The following is a 10,960-nucleotide window of genomic DNA, read 5'->3' as shown; positions in this document are numbered from 1 at the left end:
AATAAAGCTCTGCACTATTAACTATAGAGCAACCATAACCTGGATATTTGGAACCCCTGAAATATTGCGATTATGCTTTTATAGGGTATACGTACCGATATAATTGGGCCAGAGGGATGGTTTGTCACTCGTGTAAGTAATACTTGAATAAGTAATAAAGTATTGACTTAGATAAGGTTATGCACTAAAAATGAATCACAGGTTGGATGCTCAATAAGGAAAGAAATATAACACATAAAGGGCTATGTGTGAAAGGTGATTCTCGAGTTTTCAAAATTGGCCTTATTACTTTAAGAACCACTGAAATGATCCTGGTGATTGTAACACTCTATTGATTATTACAGTAGTAAGAAATTAAATGGTACTAGTAACCAAACTCAGGATCCAATGTTGGCTATGTCTTACGCAGTGGTGGTGGTTTCAGGGGCTGGCTTGTCTGAGAGGGCTTTTGTTCCTCAGGCCACTCCTGATTCTCTAAACACGGCTGTCCCATGGCCAAATTCAGGTCAGCCCACTAGCAGAGTTAGTGCTCAGCAGGGTTATGTTATAGGGACCTCATGGCATGTGCGAGCTGCCTTGAAGGCAGGTTCAAGGTAAGTGTAAACATCTAGCCCTGGCTATGGATCCTGCAGATGTGGATTCCCTTTTGGCTTTTTTCCCCCTCCTTACCGGATGCCTGCCCCATTACAGGTGCCTGGTATGTGGACACAGAAACATGTGGGCTTCACTTATGGAGGCATGTGGTTGATTTGTCCCTGTGAGAACACTTTTGTTAATGGAATCTCTACCCTTGTCATAACTATAAGAATAAGCAGTGTAGGCCTGGACAGCAAACTGCTATTTTAAACAATTTAGAAATATTGCCCAACTCTTTGTAATTTTCAATTCTATTGTTGCATTGAAATCACAAACGCTATTTGCCCAAATAAAAAAAACAACCACTGTATTCTCTAGCAACCTACAAAATGTCTTAATTGCATGTAATAGCTTTTCAAATGGAGGCGTAATGATTACCGCCCCTTACTGTTACAAATTTATGAAATGGTAGGTGTAGCCATGAATGTTGAAAATCCATGCGAATAAAGTAATACCATGAAGTAACCACATGCGACAATAAAATGTTATTAAATAGTTTTATATGGCAAATCACCGGGAACTGTTGGACGAATCGCTCCTTGGAAGTTTCCTGTTAGGTCCCCACCCTAGAAAGGAGGACATTGTTATTAAAACTAGGTCAAGCCCACACCCTGCCATCTAAACAGGGCAGAGGGAAAGCTTTCCATAAATACATGTACATAATACAGAAAAACACAACATTGCATGAAGGACAAAAGCAAACTTAAATTATGTGGTTATAAATGTTACCGTTACATTTTAGATCATCCCTATACTAAATCATGGGCCTATAGAGAACATTTTTTCCAGATTTTGTATCCCACCTTGTTATTGATAATTCAGCTGCAGGTAGAATATAGAAAATATGTTACAACCTCCTAGTTTTGCTTACAGTGAGAAATCAATGCACTTCGCTGGGGGATCATGGAAAAGGAAAACCTATTTGCATGAAATACTGTCAATATGTCTTTCGACTGTAGTGAATGTCAAAATTAGTAAATATAAAACTCTATATGACTAACAAAAACCCAGAAAACAAATTTTATAGACACTTCCCAGCATTTACAAAAAGCCAAAGTGGGACTCTTGTTTAGTGATGATTTCAAAAACATGGCCTTGGCTACTTACCAAGACTTGTTGTTTTGTGAGATATTGATAGCTGTTTCTGTAAAAAAAGAAGATAATTAGAAGGCAAATGTATCTTCTTTACATAGTTTGATATAAAACATGTTTTCTGATGTCCGATTATTGAGTGGATGTCAAACTCCAGGACTCAAAGGCAACAGCCAAGCCAGTACTTGATGATGTCACAACTTGAACACTGGCAGCTCAATCAAAATGTTTGCAAGTGATTAAAATAATTTTTGTTCGATGAAATAAATTGCTGAAATCCTGGCCTATTAGCATTCATTGAGCCATGACGTTTGACTCCTCTGCATTATTGTGACTCTTAGGATGTAGAACACTGATACATTCATACCTTGCAAATGTTCTCTCTTACATCAGGAAAAATGTGCAGACTAGATGGGTCTTATCTGCCTTCAGATTCTATGCTTCTACGTTATGAGTCAATGTAAAAGAGGGACATCAGGGGAAGAGGGAAAGAGCAATTTCCAGACAGGGACTGTCCCTCCCAAAGATAGGATATATGCATTAAATAAACCACATTTGATTTCACAATTGTTCCATCTCAAATTTGACAGTTCCCCTGTTATTAGGAACATAAAGGTGGCATATGATCATACCTGGAAACATTCTGAAGACAGAAAACCCTAGCAATAAAGATGCCTTCCCGGGGGGTGGTAATGCAAAGAAATCGCTAATAAGCTTTTTTTTTTTTTTTTTTTTTATTATTTCAGATGATAACAGCGGCCAGCTGAATCACATACACGGCAAGGAGCGATAAAGCAATTCAGACTCTTAACTTTCAAAGTACTACTCTGATCTTCCAGATGTTTTGAGCTTTGGTTTTCAAATCCATATCATTTTCACACTATGTTTGAGGTTATCTTGGTTATGGTGGTAAGCCTTGATTGTCTATAAAACAGAATGCTATTCTTATCTGTTTTTTTCTTATCATTTCTCATGAATACAGCCTTTAGAAACTTTTTTGTTTGCTCTCTCTGCCGTTCAGCAATTGTCTGCTTTACTTTGTAAAATTACTGAACTGCAATTCTGCCTTTTTTTGTGCTGCTTGTTGATTCTTCTACTTCAACGGCTCAGAATACATCTTTGTTTCTCTCCGATCTCAACAGATATTTTTTTATTATATTAGGCTTTACCCATTTTAGTATCAAAACAAATCAATGGTATACAGTCCTAAGAGAAAGTAATGTTTAAAAAATGCCTTCGTTAAAAAAACAAAAAAGTCTAAGCTTACCATGGGTGGACTCTGTATGGAACCAGCTAATGAGGACCCTTATGAATTTATGCATCAGTCCATACAAGTTGGAAATTGATTACGTTTGGTGAACACTTAACCACTTGTTCTGTATAATTAATTTATTCTGAACGGTATCTGAGCAAAGAAGAACTTTATATGTCCCCTGAGGCATAGACGTTTAGTAGAAATCCCCTAAGGAATTGTGAGATCTCTTTCCAGCTTATACCAAAAAATCATGATGAACACTACTAACCTTGAGCGGTGCTTCAGCCCCTACATTAGCTTGTTGGACGTGAAGAAACAAAATACACGATAAATCAGAATGTAAAAAAAAAAATTTACAAAAAATCATAAAGTAATATAATTTAAGAGGAACATTTGTCTAACTTCTCCTGTATCAGGGCCCTACAGACAAATAGGGCCTACGAGCAACTGCTTATTATGGTAGCACCACATCTGATATTAGCACTTCAGGAGCTTTGGCTACCTGGTGTCTGAGATTAGCCAAGCCCTACTGCCACCAAAAAGCCTATACCTTTATTAGACACAGGTAGAGGTTTTAACTATAAAACTAATTTATTATAGTCTGTTCACTGCAAAAATTAACAGTCGCAACAGACAACTTTTTCTGGGATTTTAGTGAACACCATTTCCTCTTTTATGGATATATTGAGGAGAGAAAATACACAATTCAACAGCGTTGGTTATTCACTGAGGCGGAAATACCATCAGGTATATTAATAAAAATATTCTATTACTTTAAATGAGTAAAATGCCAGCACACAAGTTATATCTCCCAATAAACACTGATAAATCAGTTGTGGATGTTCCAGAACCTCTGACTTTGGACGCATACATTTTTTTTCCCCACAATATGTTGTATTATGGCCTAAAAGTCAGAATTATCTTAGGGTCTGTCAGCATCTGCATTAAATTCCTCGACAGCTTCCCCGATGGGAATCGCTGAAGACTCACCCAAGGAGCGAGGTGCTAATTCATACGGACATTTTAATTTTCACAGCTCCTCTTAATTTGCTTTTCACTCTATAAGAAAACTTTCCAAGAGATGGAAGGCTGTGTACAGAAATGGCTGTGAATTTAGAAGAGACTTGTAAAGTTTGACAGTTTTGCCTATAAAGCTGTCAAACCACTATCATCCGTCATTACACCTCCATTTCAGCCTGTAGGAGAGAATACGATACATAAATCTATGTGTTTTGATTGATTTTGTTGGCATTTTCATGAGTGGGTATTAGTAATAGACATCTTAATGTGACAAGCCGATTTGCATACTACCCAACAGTAAGCGCATCGAACAAATATTTCAACGATTTTACCTTCTCTCTTCAATCAAAGCAAAATAAAAATGCAAACCGGTGGAAATATACACATAAAATGATTACAGGGATAACTATGACTATAGGAAAATATATAATAAAACTAACATTCATATTAATTCGATTAATAATAATAGTAACAACACACATAATTGCATACAACTATTATTATTAATAATAGATTTTTCAGGTCATGCTTTTATTTATGGGTCAAATATGTAGATAATGCCTAATTATATCAATTACAGGAAAGATCAGTCCCTGTTAAGCATGGATTCTAAGAAATGATGAATTTGTTAAAATAATGGAGCTACAAATTATATAAATGGTTCTTGAAAACCAATTTCCAGAACATCCTGGGCTCTCCTACATGTTTTTCTTTTTCATCATTAAAGTGGCTGTATTCTGAATTACCCCATTCCATTTTACTCCTCGGCATTGATTTTTTTATTTTTTTTTTAACTAGCGACTGTCTGGAAATGTAAACCAATCAGCGAAAAGCCTGTAAATACACAATAGCTACATAAAAACTTGAGGGATCTTTTGTGAAAAGAGGTAAACGGCACATAATGTCATTAGAAGAATGACCAGCGAATCAATGAAAACAGGAAACGTGGGGTAATTACGCAGCCAAGCAATAAATGTAATATTTATAATTAGAGAGTCCTTGAGGGAAACATTTTTGGACTGTCTATAACAGAGTTATATTGCCAATTCCAGGGTACAAGCTGAAACTGTTCTAAGATGGGTCAAAAAAGGTGGAACAACATGTAGGCAAAGGTCAGATACAAGTCAGCAATGATCTGAAACTTAACCAGTCATTGAACAAGATCAATGTGTATCAAGACCAGAAGCAGAACTTGCTGTATTAGGGTTTAGTTAGCTGGAAGTTCTGAAAGTAGGAGGCAAGTTATTTATTAAGAAACTAACTGAACAGAAAGAAAACATTGAGATTTCCAGCTCATCCATGAGTTGTGACATGCTTTGGGGTTTTTTTTTAGTGCAGATTATGATGCCATATTCATTCTTGTGCACAGTGGAAGCACTGCGAAACTTGGTTAATTATACCAAGGGAAATAGTAGGGGCCCAATAATAAAATAGTGAAGGACTCAATATAGGGTGGTAACTTCCATAGTGCAGGAGCTGCCCTAAGAAGCACAGGGTGAGGGCCACTCTTGGCCTTCCCTGCAGCTATGTGTCTCTTCAAGCTCCTGTCTACTTCAGAGATCAGTGTGGGACATATCCTCTTACCTTGTCCGACGTGAAAGATCCCTATTTATGGGATCTAGAGAAAAGCCATTATGCCAAGACATTGGGATTGCACTATATCTTTATATATCTGCATGCAACGTGCTGGTCTTCTAGTATGACAGGGAATAATCCTGATTTCTTTAAGACTAGGAAACCTACATAAGTAAAACTCTACCCGTGAAGCCATTCCAAACCTTTGGATCTCCATTGGCAGAAGATGTTTAAGGCCCGTTTTCCAGTAGCATATAAATTGGTAAAAATAATCACCATGGTGTTTGGGCACACAAAATAAATTATACTCCCCTTGATATTGACAATGAAATTCTCAGCTGAATAAAATGTAAATATGGATAAACATAAAGGACGAAAAACATATTGTGTAACTATTTTGATACACAGAAACTAGATTAATTGTATTAGATAGACTCTTTTGTTTTAGGGGAGCAATACGCATTCCCTCTATGTGACGTGGCTCTCTCTGACTCCCTAAAGTATATATCTTCTCCAGTAGGTCCAAAGGTGGGAAGGGAATCCCAATGTAGAGGAAAAATGCTCTCATCCAGTAAGGGAAATATAAAAGGATGGTACGCATTTGATATACTTATGGATGAAAACATTTTGTGAGTAGCAGAGTGCTTTATTTTTGTGTCCTGCTTTGATGGATGGTCTGGGAGAGTGGGAAATCTCCATTACATGCCCCTACTCGATTTGTTGGAGTGCTAAAATTCCTTACATACATTCCCAATAAATTTGGGCAATAGAAATATTGTTGTAGTGTGAGTAGCGGTTTCTCTTCACTCTCACTTCACCGCAGAAATTCACTCACCTAGTAACGGTGCCATCATGATGCCCTGTAGAAATTCTGTGTTTTAGCACAAATTGCAGTCTACAAAGTCTACTAAGTCTGCTTACTATAGAAAACAATGCTTTCATCAGGACGTATCTAGCAGATGTGCTACAAATTATCCTACAGACTTTGTATGGTAATGGTTATATACTTATATGTACACAATTTTTTTTATTGTTTTTTTTGTCATAACTAGACAATGCCGTCATCTGACTGGTGAAACGTAAGTGGAACAGATTTGTTCTTTTTCTTCTACTTGACGTAGCTCCAATCTGATACTATTTAGCACTCTAGTTGTGGGGAGCACTCCCTGAATTCCATCAATATTCCTCTCAGAGAAAATTTTCCTTTTTTAAATGGGGTTTCTAACCGAAAACAAATTAAAGTATTTTTTTTTCTTGCTGTCCAACCATTATGTATTCTTATTAGCTCAAAATAGGCATACTGGTAGTGCGGTTACCCCAGCTGCCCACACACCCAGACCTGCCAAACAGACAAGGTCTTCCTCTGATGCAGGTTTTCATATATCAGCACTTCAAATTAGGTAACAAGTGTGAGGTGCGATGGAGGTCGGCGAAGAACAAATAAATCGGTTTAAAAAGAGATCTATGATCTCCTCAACCAACCCATTAAAAGATGCCACACATTAGGGAGGCTAGTAGCCCAACAATTTTCCACGGCTACACCCGCTGTAACCTTAACTAATAAAGCAGAAGGTTCTGACAGACACCTGAATATACTAGATTTCTAGAGAAACAAAGAATTGTAAGCTGTACATCGTGGACAGAAACAAGAGCTCCTTTTCCATTATAACAATTCCTGGGACGCAGTCTTTATGGTCTTTAAAACCTGAAATATTTTGAAATCCAGAGACTTCTTTCTCTAGATCATTTAATCTAGATCAGATTAAATGTTTAAGGTCAATTGCCACTCATGGTTTGGTGAACAAACCCCAGTTTGGTAATTTTGGGAGTTCTGTAGGCTCCAATATGCACATCATCAGCCCAGGAGAAGGAAATGTGACACTGTTGCATTGGGCAGACAATCATAGCATTAATGTGAAAGTACCAATACATAAATTCCGGAAAAGGGTTTTTGGAAAGCCACCAGACAAGCAAAAATATTAAAAGGCTCATGTATATTTATGGCAGAAAATTGGGACCTGATAAGAATTGCCTAGCCACCTACCCTGATCTTTTATATCAGGCATACATGTCAGAACCTCCACATGCTATAAAATGGCCTACTACCCGGGGAATTATAGGCCTGTTAGTTTAACTTCTGTTGCGTGTAAACTGTTTGAGGGTTTCCTAAGAGATGCTATTTTGGAGTATATCAATGAAAATAAATGTATGACTCCATATCAGCATGGGTTTACAAGGGATCGGTCCTGTCAAACTAACCTGATCAGCTTTTATGAGGAGGTGAGCTCAAGACTGGATCGGGGTGAATCGCTGGATGTCGTATATCTTGATTTTTCCAAAGCATTTGATACGGTGCCACATAAAAGGCTGGTACATAAAATGAGAATGCTTGGGCTGGGGGAGAATGTGTGTATGTGGGTAAGTAACTGGCTCAGTGATAGGAAACAGAGGGTGGTTATGAATGGTACATACTCTGAGTGGGTGACTGTTGCTAGTGGGGTACCACAGGGGTCAGTTTTGGGTCCTATTCTTTTTAATATATTTATTAATGACCTTGTAGAGGGATTGTATAGTAAAGTATCAATCTTTGCAGACGATACTAAACTATGTAACGTGGTTAACACAATAGAGGACAGTGCACGATTACAAATGGATCTGCATAGGTTGGAGGCTTGGGCTAGGATGTGGCAGATGAGGTTCAACACAGATAAATGTAAGGTTATGCACATGGGGAAGAAAAATCCAGGCTGGGAATATGTATTAAACGGGGACGACTGACATGGAAAAGGACTTAGGAGTTTTAGTTAACAGTAAATTTACCTGTAGCGACCAGTGTCAGGCAGCTGCTGCTAAGGCAAATAAAATCATGGGGTGCATCAAAAGGGGCATAGATGCCCACGACAAGGAAATAATTCTACCACTGTACAAGTCACTAGTCAGACCACACATGGAATACTGTGTACAGTACTGGGCACCAGTGTACAAGAAAGATATAGTGGAGCTGGAGAGGGTTCAAAGACGGGCAACCAGAGTAATAAGGGGAATGGGAGGACTACAGTACCCAGAAAGATTATCAGAATTGGGGTTATTTAGTTTGGAAAAAAGACGGCTTAGGGGGGACTTAATATGTATAAATATATAAGGGGGCAGTACAGAGATCACTCCCAGGACCTATTTATACCCAGGACTGTATCTGTAACAAGGGGACATCCTCTACGGCTGGAGGAAAGAAGGTTTCTACACCAGCACAGACGGGGGTTCTTTACAGTAAGAGCGGTGAGATTATGGAACTCTCTGCCAGAGGAAGTGGTAATGGTAAACTCAATAAAAGAGTTCAAAAGGAGCCTGGACGTGTTTCTTGAAAGCAATAATATTACAAGTTATGGATATTAGATTAATAGGGACAGAACGTTGATCCAGGGATTTATTCTGATTGCCATATTTGGAGTCGGGAAGGAATTTTCCCCCTGGTATGGGGCAATTGGCATCTGCTTCATAAGGGTTTTTTGCCTTCCTCTGGATCAACACAGTAGGGACACAATATGTATATAGGTTGAACTTGATGGACTTTGGTCTTTTTTCAACCTTATGAACTATGTTACTATGTTACTATAAATGGAAACTAATAAAATGATACCTTCAATTTTGCTGCAGAGCTCTACACATGTATAAAAGCAGAAAGTTAGTGGAAATTACTGCTTTAGGGTAGAAAAATAGTATTAAGGGACTATCAGTTTTCCCTGTGAATTTTACCAGTCTACTGGCGCCATCTACTGGAATTTCCAAAAACTCCCACATTAAACGCATCAAAAATTCCAATTCCAATCTTTTGTTTAACCAATTTGAAATTGGAATTTAGCCGCATAGCCCAAACCTCTCATACGTACTGTAACTATTTATAGGCTACTGACACAAACAATGCAGGAAGGCAAAGTTAACAGTCGGCAAGAGAAAACCTTTGATGGTTGCTGGAAACATTTTTTGACAGTTAATATTACATTCCTGGAACTAGACTCCACTGCCAAATAATGCTTTGATTTCCCATAATACCTGGAGCAACACAACCAAATAAAAAGGCTGGCATCGTGCAGAAGCCAGGTGTAATTTTTCATACTTTACCTTGACTGCACTGCAATACAGGCAATTAGGTTGTCTTTTATCCCTAACCGACTTCATAGTCAATATGATGTAGAACTGAGGCCTATCTTGTGAAACTGTAAAAGAGAGGCACAGTAAAGGCATAAGTAATCAAGCAATAATGACATTTATTATCATTCAGAAACTAGGTTTATAGCGGATGAACAGAGACAAGTCTATAATTAAAAAGGGATGCTCTGAAATAAGGATACGGCTTGTTGGAATACTAACCATTACTGCCATCTAGTGGTCATTTTCAGGAAGTGTGGCTGGAAATAAGCAGTTCATGCTCTTGAACCCATTAACTGTCAGCAGGAGATTTAATAAGTGCCAGGAATCAGCGTTATGGGTCACAGCACCCTAAGTTCATTATTGATTGATGGATCTATATCCCTAAATCACATCTGCCATTCTCAAAACAGTTTAAACTGCCAGTGCACAAGCTGAAACAGCACCTTTCACACAACAGAACAGCAGAAACACATAAAAGGGGCTCAGGGCAACAACATGATTGAAGATTCCAAAATTGCTTAAAAAGAAATCTGCCTAGCATTAGCATTAACAAATGTAATGATTGTAAATAACCTTTTGAACACCAGAGCTTACCCATCTTATTCTAGATAGGTTCAAAGCACAATTTGTTTTGTGTTGTAATTTTGGAACTGGCTAATTGTAATGAATTCAAATCAAGTCACTGTCATTTCTCCACTAGTCCTGAAGGAGCTACCCAATTAGGCCTTCAGTAAACAACAGAGTGACTTGCTAACTACATAATATTTATATGTCGCCAAACCCAGTATGCCTATTGTTGAATGTAAAAGGTTCCCAAATTATAAAGGCTGGCTCAGTAACTTTGGATATTTGTGATGTTGACAACACAGACATCAGATAAACTGCTTCAAAGAAAAGTTCAGGTGGACAGCAAAAAGGAATTTTGGAAATGGGATACATACTGAGTAAGTATACATATATGCATATGTATAAAATAAATATCTCTGATTTAGGACATGTAGATTGGGGATGTATCATGTACACAAAATTATAGATTGGCTGCTTTCCCAAAATTTTACACATGCATTCAGTTCTACTAAGCACCTGCATTTCCAATTTCCAATTGCTATAATGGGAGCCTTAATGCTTTTTGACCCTTGCACTGCTACTAACCTTAACTTTTATAATAAGCAATAAACACTGATTAAAGTACCTTATTAAAGGTACTTTGTGATATTTTATGTTACATACCGT

This window comes from Sceloporus occidentalis, unplaced genomic scaffold, assembly GCF_023333645.1.
Source record: "Sceloporus occidentalis isolate IW3139 unplaced genomic scaffold, rSceOcc1.0.p SCAF_25, whole genome shotgun sequence".
Taxonomy (NCBI): domain Eukaryota; kingdom Metazoa; phylum Chordata; class Lepidosauria; order Squamata; family Phrynosomatidae; genus Sceloporus; species Sceloporus occidentalis.
The sequence above is the reverse complement of the archived record's forward strand: the minus strand, read 5'-3'. Positions refer to the sequence as shown.